This window comes from Prenolepis imparis, unplaced genomic scaffold (assembly GCF_030444845.1).
Source record: "Prenolepis imparis isolate NDT839.2.m4 unplaced genomic scaffold, iyPreImpa1.0 SCAF_46, whole genome shotgun sequence".
Lineage (NCBI taxonomy): Eukaryota > Metazoa > Arthropoda > Insecta > Hymenoptera > Formicidae > Prenolepis > Prenolepis imparis.
In genome coordinates, this window is record NW_028141204.1 from 7,121 (window position 1) to 17,467 (window position 10,347).

The 10,347-nt window shown below is 28.3% G+C and overlaps 1 pseudogene; it reads right to left on the reverse strand.

The window, feature by feature from the left end:
* Window positions 1-2,888: 2,888 nt before the first annotated feature.
* LOC145947124 (uncharacterized) lies at window positions 2,889-10,111 on the reverse strand (annotated as a pseudogene).
* Window positions 10,112-10,347: the final 236 nt, after the last annotated feature.

Genomic DNA, 10,347 nt, shown 5'->3' on the forward strand with positions numbered 1-10,347 from the left:
TTCCTTCTATCTCTCTCTCTTTCTCTTTCGCGCTCACGCCGAATTGTGACGGATTTCATGTTAAAATAGACAGCATGATTGCTAAACAGCATGAATTTACATGTAGGTAAGTTACAAATGACAAGTACATTTTGGCTAGGTACCATACGATATGTCGCGGCACATCAGAAACGGTTGACCGCACGCTTCGAGCGGCGAGCGAGGAGAGACGCGACATATGATACCGCGCCGAAAAATATTTGTCACACATTTGGAACTTGTCTACATAATAATTTCAAGTTTTACGTATTTAGCATTAACACTGCGTAATTTAACATGAAGTTCGTCGGAATTCGGTGTACGCGTGAAAGAGAGAGAGAGAGAGAGAGAGAGAGAGAGAGAGAGAGAGAGAGAGAGAGAGAGAGAGAGTGGGAGAGTGGGAGAGTGAGAGAGAGAGAGGAGGAGAGAGGGAGCGAAATAGATAAACGGAGAGATATATGTATATATAATTTAATCATATGGTAATTTTTGATTCACAGATGATGCGTATAAAGCGACAGGAAATCTATAAAATGCCGGAGTTACAGATTTTCTGTCGCTTATTTATACGCATCATCCGCAAATCAAAAAGTACTATATGATTAATTTATACATACTTACCTTTCTCTGTTTATCTATTTCTTTCTCTCTTTCTCTCTCTCATTCTCTCTCTCTCTCTCTCTCTCTCTCTCTCTCTCTCTCTCTCTCTCTCTCTCTCTCTCTCAAGCAGTGGTATCAACGCAGAGTACTCGAATTGTGATAGATTTCATGTTAAATTAGGCAATATTAATGTTAAACTACATGATCGTTGAAACAAATACGTCGACAAGTTGCAAATGATAAAGAGATCCACTTGATTATAAAACAATCTAGTATCATAAAGTCGTGCGTATATGAGCGTATTCATCGTTCTCTTTACTAAATCTAGAATGAAATCATTGTAAATATACATTGTTGTATATATATATGCAGCGGTGTCCTACACGCGACACGCGACATCGTCATAATTCTCACATCATTTTTCTACCGCCGGAAAAACAAATTGATAATACTTTTTCGGCGTGTATTATATGTCGTGCGTCTCTAATCGCTCGCCGCTCGAAACGGTAGACCGCACGCTTTGAGCGATGAGCGACGAAAGACACGCGACGTATATGATATCGCGCCGAAAAAGTATTATTACTTTGTTTTTTCGGCGATATGAAAATGATATGAAAATGATGACAATGTCACGTGTCGTGTATAGGACATTCTGCATTTACATACAATATTATATATTTATAATAATTCCATTTATGATTTATTCGAGAGAACGACGAATACGATCATGCACGCACGATTTATGCTACTAGATTGTTTTATAAACAGCGTGGAGCCTTTATTATTTGCAATTTGCCGACGTATTTATTTGAACATTAACATGTAATTTAACATTAACGCTGCCGAATTTAACATGAAATCTATCTCAATTCGGCGTCCGCGCGAAAGAGATTATTATACTTATTTCTTAAGATGGTGCAGGGAGAGAACAAAATAATATGTATCTAACTGTAACAGATTTTTTATATGGAAATCTCATATGTATTTCATAGTAAATACATGAAGGGAAAGATAATGTATAAATATGTAAAGATGAAAATAATGAAACTGAATGTTATATATATTACTCAATATCTTTTATTAAAGAGGTTATATTCATGTAGTATTTCATAATGATATGTGATGTAAGATAATAATATACATTTTTTGTTTTCTTGAATGGTTTTTCATAGAAATTTTACATAGATATTGAATTTGTGAAAAATATGTGTAGGTGTTCACAATTCCAATTAGATTCAAAAGAAACATGTGTATTGTGTACATTAAAATGACAAAATTACGGTGCTAAAGATTAAGAAATACATAATAATCTTAATTATACGTATTAATATAGTGTAATATAAAATTTTCAATTATAATAATCTGAAAATATTATTAAGATGTGTTTGTAATACCTCTAATCATATAAAGAAACAAGTAAAAAATGTAATAAATATAGTAATACAACAGAAAATGATAATTATACAACAGAATGGTAATTAAAATCATTGCTCACAATGTATGTAGAACTTATTTTAAGTAATTACTTATTCATTTTTATGACAACACAAAATTTGATATCTTTTCTCTAGTTATAAATAAGGAAACTTAATATTCTCGATTTCAGCAAAAATAAGAGAACCTTGATACATTAATCATGTTTACTTATTTATTTTTATGACAACACAAAATTTGATATCTTTTTCTCTAGTTATAAATAAGAAAACTTAATATTCTCGATTTCAGCAAAAGTAATAGGACCTTGATACATCAATCATGTTTGATTAAATTCGCAACATCCTTAAAGTTAAACTTTAATCCTTAAAATTTAGCAATAATATAAATCATAAAGAACATGTGATAAATTAATTAATATAATATAATATACGAGATCAGATTATTATAATATATTGTACTATAGTAACTACGCCTTCACAAGGTCCTTCTAGAATGAGGTAGTTAAATTGAAACCAAAAGATAGAATAAGATTTACTTATGAACATCTATAACATTGACGAACTAACGCACACATCTATATATTAGCATATCTCAATGTACAGGTGTACAAAAACAAAAAAAAGATATTGAATCAGAGTTATACTGTGTATAGTACATATAAAATTAATTTAAAATTATATATATATATTATATAAAGTATTAAATTATATAAATTTTAATTAAAAAATTTAAAATTTAAGTGATATGAAAACGTTTTATATTGTTTTAAAAAAAATCAGAATTTCTTTACAGGCGTTAATAAAATGTTTTGTACGAAATTGCAAACTCTTCCACTATTGTTGTTTCAGGTTTTTCTGCTTATTATGCAACCACGTTTTGATTTGCGGCGATGTACGACGAGCCAGAGAAATATATTTTTTCTTTACTTCTTGAATCTCTTTTAGAGACGGCAATGTATTATTTTCCATATGTTGTGCAAACGCAGAAAGAGCTGCTTTTTTCTCAAATTCTGTCCATCGTACTCTTTTTGTTTGTCCATAAGGAGATGCTAGAGGAGCATAGAGAATATTATTGAAATAATTTAACGAAATAACTATACTATTTGTTCTCGACTTTGACATAATACGTTTAATAAAAATAATACGTTGATTGCTATGATCATTCCTATATCCCATATTCAACGATAATAAATTATTTAAATAGAAATGCTATTTTATTTTACTTATTTACTTTTAATTTTGAATCGCAATTATAAATAGTTTTAGTATAAATATTGGCAAATGTTATAGATTATGTAAACAAAACTAAGTTCTGTATTTCGGTAATAAAAAAGGAATGACAAAATATAATTACTTGCAGGCACTAATTAAATAGGTAACTTTTAAGAGTTATATTACAAATATGTAAATGAGTATCATTTTTAAGAACAAATTGACATAATAAAAGAAACTGTATATTATTGTAATTCGTACAGTTATTGATTGAAAGCAGATATGAAAAATTACTTACTACTACGTTTCCGTTTTCCACCTTGTTCATCCGTTTGCTTGTCAGAATTTTTGAAATGATTTGATGTCTCACATAATGAAATATCTATAATAAACAGCAGTTATTAAAACATTTACGAAATTACAATATAGAAATTATAATATTGTAATGCTCGTTTTATTATCATGATATCATTACGATATCAAAATAATATACAAAAAGAATACTTTAATGTAAAATAAATAAGCATCAAAACAACATAAAACTAATTAAAAATGTAAATAATGTAAATCTTAATATTATAAATTCTATGTTTTACATAATGATTTAAGCAAATAACATTACTTCTTTCATCACTATTATTGTTAACTTCAACTAAGTTATCTTCTATTTCAGAATCACTGTCCGATATCGATTTATTATTCGTATTTTGTGCATTTCCTTCTGATACTGCTTCTAAGTAGCGGGAGATTTTCAGTATATCTCTGCTTGCTATTGGTTGCCTGTAATGATCTCTGTGTATTTTATCAGCATGACCCATAAAGGTGGCAAGATCGGAAACATCAGTATCATTCAGATTAAATTGAATGCAGTGTGTTGCAATATGTTTTCTTAATGTTGTACCGCGTAAAGTAGTTGATTGACTTGCGTTACATTGTTCGGCAAATGTACGCATTAAAACACAGGCTCTCAGGTATCGGTGTCTATCTTTGTCGACAGCAGGTAGTCCAAAAATATAAGGGTTTTTCTTTGGTACATTAGCTTCTTCACGATATTTCAAGATTAAAGTGATGCAATCAAATAACTCATTTGACAATAAAACAAGCACTGTGCGTCCCAGTTTTCCTCTGATGCAAAATCGAACATATTTCTCTGCAATTTTTCTATCTTCCATCGATAATGATTTATAAATATCACTGTACATATTTTTATTTACTTTTTCATAATTTTCAAAATCTTCTATCAGTGCTCGCTCAATTTCTCCTGCTCGTCGTCTATTAAAGACATGTGTTGAAGTTAATGTTACTTCTGCTAAAGAAATCCATTTCTCATATGAAAAGGACTCTTTTAATGCTGCATATGCTTCAGTTCTCATTTTTGCCAAATGTGTGTGTAATTTTTTAATATCTTCCAATGACGGGAGATTAAGCAGTGGTATCAACGCAGAGTACTACTGCGTTTCAATAACTGTTTTGTTGACACTCGTACCTATATCCACAACTAACAGTTTTAAAAAGTCTTTAACTAATTTTTTCTTCTCTTCATCTTGAGTCTTGATGCATTCCATAATGAGAAGATTTCCTATATGCTTAATAAGTGTTGACAAGTTAGCCGCTACTGCAGGAGTTTTATAAAGTTGTTCTTCATTGTCATATCCTGCAACTATATTAATTGCTGAAATACAGTCGTCATATATTTGTGGATGATACAGCGACTGAAAATCTTCTATATTCGTATTTATCTCTTTTAACGCTATAAGAAAACGGCCTAGTAGACGCAATCGTGCACGAATCATATCATGCTGATGTTGGGATTTATATTTAACACACAACTTATTCGCATATATAATCAATAATTTGTCATATCTCACAATACGTGTTACATCATCTTCTCGCATAACAGGAAACACTGTTTTCCTTAAACACTCACTTGCTATTGAATGTATTCTACCAGTGATTTTTCTTCCCATAATCATAATATTTTTATTTTTTCGAAAATCTTTCTTAAGACAAGCTCGAGCATGATGACGTATTGTGCTTTTTGCGAAAAATCCTTTACATTTTACGCAAACAACAAAATCTTTAGCAGTCTTATTAGATTTCTCATTTGGACGTCTGCATACAATTAATTGCCCAGTATTAAATTCTGAGTTGGTGTTAAATTTAAAATTACCCATTTTTCGAATAGTCTCTATTATTTTCTTCCTTTCTGGGTTTTTTCTAGGCAGAATGGCAAATTTTTTTACATCAGGCTCGTTAGAGTGTACTGTTTCCAAATGTCGTGCAAGCTGTGATTGCAACTTCATACAAAAAGTGCAATAATTTTGTTTTGATTTTAAATTAGACTTTTGAACATACATAGCTTCATCGTTACATGCTGATGTACCAACAACATTTGTACTTGATGTATCAAAACTGGAAGTGGATGAAATACTTCTGTTAACAATTGGCACTTGCTTTTGAGGAGATTTGCTATATAAAGAACTGTGTTCTGAAGGTATATATTCTTCATCATCACTTTCGTCCTTATCATTATCTAATATCAAAGAAAAACAAAGAAATTATATAACTATGAACAAAGGACACAACTCCCATATCATTGAAAAATTAAAGCACACAATATTTGTATGTCAATGTATATATTACCAAAAGATAAAAAATAATGTTCAAAGTAGAGGTAATAAAATTGATTTATCTTAATTTTAATGTATTTCAAATATACAGAGCACAATATTGCATGAATTACATTACTTAAATTTATAATTAGTCTTGTAAAAGTTTAAATTTATAATTAATCTTGCAAAAGTATAAATTTATAATTAGTCTTTATAATTAAAATCACTAAAAGCTTAAGATAAAATTAATGAAACAAAACTATTGCGCTTTTTGCATGAAGTTGCAATCGCAGCTTGTACGTTATATGAAAATAATAACAAGCTTGATGTAAAACAGTAGCAACGTCAATGTTATAAGAATTATGTCCATTAATATATATATCATATATTACACATATAATATTGTGAGATTTATTAATTTATAAAGAAAAAGAAAACAAAACTACATACTATAAGACACTGGCACATCAACAATTTCTGGATCAGGCATATCATCTCGGCAAGGAGATAACACACTTACACGTCCTGCATCAGTTTCTGTATGATTTATTGAAGATATAAAAATAGATTAGTAAATAATATCTAAAATAATCCGTGTTTACAAGATTATACTTTAAACAAATCTTAAAATGTCAGTTTATAAATACTTAATAAAAACTTAAATTGTATTACTGTATTATCATATTTATTTTTATTTTGTCTAAAATTTTATCATTTCTTATGTGTATTTGAAACTATAAAACCTGTTTTCTCTAAATTTATATAACTGGAGATACAATCTTTTATCTCTAAAAAATATAAATATACATAAACATTAATGTTTATATTTTAATTTAAGTGGTTTTCTATTACTTTTGTGATATGCTCAGTGTTGTGCTTAGATGATTTTAAAATTAGCTAGATAAAGATGAGATAAAAATATTTAAATTAATTTTAGATAAAATGATAATTTTGTTTTAAATATATGTATCTAAATAAAAGGTAAAATTATATGGCAATTCATCTAGATAATTTTCAAGATAATAATTTTTAAGATTGCTTATATAAACATAGTTTAAAAAAATGTAAATTATAAAAAGGATATAAAAATATATGTATTTATATTTCTACTTATAAATTTTTATGACTTATTGCTTAAGTTCTACTATTTAAGTATTTTTATGTGCTATGATTCTAAATCAAAATTATCTGAAAATTATTCAAGATAATTTAGTAAAAATAATAGTTTTTCTCATCTATGATGCAGATATACATAATACATATTTTTATTATCTATATCTATATAAAGATAAGATGACGCCAAAGTTTCATCTAGATGATCATCTATATAATTTTATTCAGATAACAGCAAACACTGGACATGCTTATATATGCATATATATATATATATTTTTTATTGCATTTATTCCTTATTTTTTTATAGTTTGTGTATATTTATATTTGTTTATGAGTTTATATTTTTATATAAAAATAATTCAATTTCTACATACCAGTCATGTTAAAACTTAATCTCCTAACACACTCCTTATTGATTATAACAGATCCATTAAGTGAATCTGCAAACAAAACATAAGATTAGACAAACGGACAAATACATTTATTCAACAATGCAATAAAACATTGCATATTATTTAAAATGTAAAAATATGAAACAATATTTAAAATTTAATTTTAACAATAATGCATACCAGATAAAGAAATATTTGCGTCTGCTGTTTCAATATTATCATTCATGAAAAAGTTATTCGGCATGACAGTTTCAATGGTCTCATTTTGATTTGTAAAGATTATTGTGCCAATATCTAAAACAATATATACATATAAGAAAAAATATTATTTCATACAGATGATAAAATAGCGCTTAGAAATATAGTTGATAACATTATCGAAACTTACCAAAATTTGCTGAGAGATCTGTACTCTCTTGATAATCACAGTTATCAATAATCACGGTAATTTCTTCTCTCGCACATTTACCAGTATTTGATGTAACATTGGTCATCTCCTCATTACAATCTCTGTTTGACACAGATTCATTATTTTTATCGCTTTCATCCATAGAAACTATTATGTGAGATTCATCAGTATTTGATGAAACATCAATCTTTTTAGCAACAGACTCCTTTTTTAGTATCACAGAATCAATGCCTTTGTTTTTATCTATAAGACTTATCGAATTAATATCTACGAGAGAAGAAATACAGATGATTATTGCATACATATGATATATAAAATAAGTATTACAAATATCATTAATATGAGCTAAACTAAATAATTGGAAATGTGCACATTTACCAGTATTTGATGCAACATCGGTCATCTCCTCATTACAATTTCTGTTTGACACAGATTCAATATTTTTATCGCTTTTATGCATAGACATTATTATGCGAGATTCACCGGTATTTAATAAAACATCATTCTTTTTAGTAATAGACTCCTTGTTTAATATCACAGACTCATTGCCTTTGTTTTTATCCATAAAACTTATCAAATTAATATCTACGAGAGAAGAAATACATAATTATCGCATACATATGATAAAATAAGTATTACAAACAACATCGATATGAGTTAAACTAAATAATTAGAAATGTGCACATTTACCAGTATTTGATGCAACATCGGTCATCTCCTCATTACAATTTCTGTTTGACACAGATTCAATATTTTTATCGCTTTTATGCATAGACATTATTATGCAAGATTCACCGGTATTTAATAAAACATCATTCTTTTTAGTAATAGACTCCTTGTTTAATATCACAGACTCATTGCCTTTGTTTTTATCCATAAAACTTATCAAATTAATATCTACGAGAGAAGAAATACATAATTATCGCATACATATGATAAAATAAGTATTACAAACAACATCGATATGAGTTAAACTAAATAATTAGAAATGTGCACATTTACCAGTATTTGATGTAACACCGGTCATCTTCTTATTATAATCTTTGTTTGGCACAGATTTATTATTTTTATCGCTTATTTCATTTATAGACATTATTATGCGAGATTCACCGATATTTAATGAATCATCAATCTTTTTAGTAGTAGACTCTTTGTTTAGTATCACAGAATCATTGCCTTTGTTTTTATCTGTAAGACTTATCGAATTAATATCTACGAGAGAAAAAATACAGATGATTATTGCATACATATGATTTATAAAATAAGTATTACAAACATCATTGATATGAGTTAAACTAAATAATTGGAAATGTGCACATTTACCAGTATTTGATGTAACATCGGTCATCTCCTCATTACAATTTCTGTTTGACACAGATTCAATATTTTTATCGCTTTTATGCATAGACATTATTATGCGAGATTCACCAGTATTTAATGAAACATCATTCTTTTTAGTAATAGACTCCTTGTTTAGTATCACAACCTCATTGCCTTTGTTTTTATCTATAAGACTTATCGAATTAATATCTACGAGAGAAAAAATACAGATGATTATTGCATACATATGATTTATAAAATAAGTATTACAAACATCATTGATATGAGTTAAACTAAATAATTGGAAATGTGCACATTTACCAGTATTTGACGTAACATCGGTCATCTCCTCATTACAATTTCTGTTTGACACAGATTCAATATTTTTATCGCTTTTATGCATAGACATTATTATGCGAGATTCACCAGTATTTAATGAAACATCATTCTTTTTAGTAATAGACTCCTTGTTTAGTATCACAGCCTCATTGCCTTTGTTTTTATCTATAAGACTTATCGAATTAATATCTATGAGAGAAGAAATACAGATGATTATTGCATACATATGATATATAAAATAAGTATTACAAACATCATTGATATGAGCTAAATTAAATAATTGGAAATGTGGACATTTACCAGTATTTGATGCAACATCGGTCATCTTCTCATTACAATTTCTGTTTGACACAGATTCATTATTTTTATCGCTTTCATCCATAGAAACTATTATGTGAGATTCACCAGTATTTGATGAAATATCAATCTTTTTAGCAACAGACTCCTTTTTTAGTATCACAGAATCAATGCCTTTGTTTTTATCTATAAGACTTATCGAATTAATATCTACGAGAAAAGAAATACATGATTATTACATACATATGATAAAATAAGTGTTACAAACATCACATTGATATGAGTTAAACTTACCACAAAATTTTAGAAAATTAGTTCTTTTGCATAATATATGTGGTTTATTTGTTATAATATTTTTTTTAATATCTTGTGTTACGTCCGGCGGACTTCACGATTCTTTTCTTTCCCACGACCAAGGCGAAGTTTGTTGTTAGGTAAATAAAAAAGGAAGAAAAAAGATAATAATAATCTAAGCGGCACGTATATAATAAAACGAAAACGTGCCCAGCGAAACGGACAGCTGCAGATATCGTGAGCGACCGATAAATATTACAAAATCGGTAAATAAAAGAGACCAGGCGGAAAGATGCCGAAAG